The following is a 2,565-nucleotide window of genomic DNA, read 5'->3' on the forward strand; positions in this document are numbered from 1 at the left end:
GGGGAAGAGCAGCTGCATCCCACTGTTTAAGCTCCGTGAAAGACGCACATTAAAAATGTTGGGCACCTACTATAAACGATCCTAGCGCCTTTCATCCTCTTCAGCCTGTGACACACTGCGCACGAAGCGGAGCAAAGCTGTCAGGCACGGTGGGTTTGAGCTGAGTGCAGGCAGATGAATGACGGCACCTTCACCCAATCGGCTCGCGCGAAATAACCGGCTGGACTTCACATCGTGACGCGCGAGCCGATTGGCTGAAGATGACATTTTTCATCTCGGCACGCACAGCTAGGCGAGCTCTCGCAAGCTGACGCGCCGGAGAGAAAATGACACGGCGCGCCACTGCTTCGCGTGCAGTGTGTCGCAGCCTTCATGCGACGTCTCCAGTATATCAGGCAGGTAGTTGATACAAAGTTACAGAGTTGAAAAACGAAATGTTAACCCGGTGTAGCGTAACAAAGTAAAGACAACTACAAAAGTCGGCTCCAGCATGGCTGACGCGTTTCAGCAATCAACTTATTGACACGTTAATTAGCCAGCACAGTTCCTCTGATGAAGTCCATTCTGTCATTGTTTCTTCTAAATATTCTGAGGTTCTGTTGGGTTTTTGTTTTCACTTCCTGCCCGATATATCAGAGGAGGAGGTGGTGGAAAGTCCCGGGTGAACTGAAGCTGTAATCCTTTCTGTCTGTGCTGCTGTGAAGCTTCAGATCAAAGAGCTGGGGGTAGTAAGAACCTCACGGGGTGATTGCTGTCAGTGATTACCATGAGAATCAATGGTTGGGGGGGATATAACACAAGTATTTATAGCCCTTCAGAAATGGGGGGGTCTGATGTTTCCCGGTGGGTTCTGGCGGCTGACCGTCGATATATACAAGTGCGGGTTTGATATTTGTGAACTGATATGAAGGAGGATTCCCTTTTCCAGTATTATCAGCAAATATGCATGATGTGTATAGCGCCCCCTTGTGGCCGCATAGAGAATAGGGCAGTTTTTGGCCAGCCAATGTCTTTCCTCGCCCTGTAAATAATTCTGTGCTCGTGTAATTGTATCCGGTTCCGAATGCTGCGTCATTGCTTCGATTACCTCGACATGTATCTCCCGAAGTGCCTGCGACACTCCTACCTTGTACAGTGATAATAACTATTAAGGAAATGTGTATGTCTAAGATGGGGGTTTAAAGGGGAAGTATGAACAGTTCAGGTTTTTGGGTGCAGGAGGAGGCTGCAGCTGGCTGCTTGAATGACAAACCGGCAGAAAGATCGCTGCGGCTGGGTTCCCGGCTCCGCCCCCATTGCAAAGATGGCCGACCGTGCCTCTTGTGTTTTTATTTATCATAGAGGAGCTGTACAGGAAGCCGCCGAAAGTTTCCGCTTGAAGTGTTCACCCGAAATTTTAAAACGCAAGATTCGCGCGGGCTGGCCCTTTAAAACCCCTAAAATTGTAGTTCTGTATTGACGTGTGTACAGTTTTCGATGCTGTAAACCTTTTAGGCAGATTTTTGGGTTGATGGTGGATATTGCTTTTGGTGTTTTTCGTAGATTTTTATGGTTCTTTGACTGTTTTTGGTTGAAAATTGCCAAAATCTGTGGCAGGAATTTGCACCTTACGTGAACGGTTAGATATAAGGGAAGTTTCTATCCGAATATACTGTCTAGATGTGAGCTGGCTCCTAATGCATCACATATATATATATATTGCTTTCTTGTCTTCCTTCTGTGCACTTCAACCATAACTGTCCATCTGGTGGAGTTATTCACATGTTGTCCTTGGAAACTGCTGTATAAAGAATGGAGCAGCGACATCCAGTGTTAAACTGCTCCGCCTGATGATGCTAGTACATGACTGAAGAGCTCAGACTCTGCCATGGCAATGTTCTGGTGCAGATTGCAGTGCAGAGCCTGTAAAGCTCCAGCTAAAACGTATGCAGCGTGCAGAGGTCCATCAGTCTCATGTGACCGTACAATGCTCCACCCACCCACAGCCATTATGAAGGATTTTGCTCTTCCTGCTGAACTTTTATTTGATGCAGCAGGTGAAGTAAGACTCCATCCGGGAGCCAGTGCAGGGCATTCGGCAGGAAAACCCAATGTCTGGGATCTCTGAGGGAGATGGGTCTATCCAGCTAGAATTGCAGGTTTGGATGGACTGACCCCTTAAATACAAGTACGATTTCTGTCCTCTAAGAGCATGTAGATAAAAAAAATCCCAACCAAAGACAATGTATAAAACATCAGTAAAGGAATATATATTGGCCACTCACTAGTCCATAATACTGAGTCGTCATCAAGGCAAGCTGGGTGCCAAAAGCCAGGCAGGGGCTCATCCTACACCCCAAGCTGCCGGAAGTTCCAAGACGAAAAACAGAATTCAAAGCAGGTGCAACTTTATTGTTCCAGACAAACAGGCATAGAGTCCCCACCTCGGACCTCCTCTTCTGATGTGTGTCATCAAAGAGACTGGGCCTACGAAGTACCGTCTCTGTTTGGTGAAATGCATCAGTGGAGGAGGTTCCAGGTGGGGACTCCATGTCAGTCTGTCCAGAACAATAAAGTTACATTGGT

The sequence above is a fragment of the Nanorana parkeri genome, unplaced genomic scaffold (assembly GCF_000935625.1).
Source record: "Nanorana parkeri isolate BGI_ZX_2015 unplaced genomic scaffold, ASM93562v1 scaffold622, whole genome shotgun sequence".
In the NCBI taxonomy this organism is placed as follows: domain Eukaryota; kingdom Metazoa; phylum Chordata; class Amphibia; order Anura; family Dicroglossidae; genus Nanorana; species Nanorana parkeri.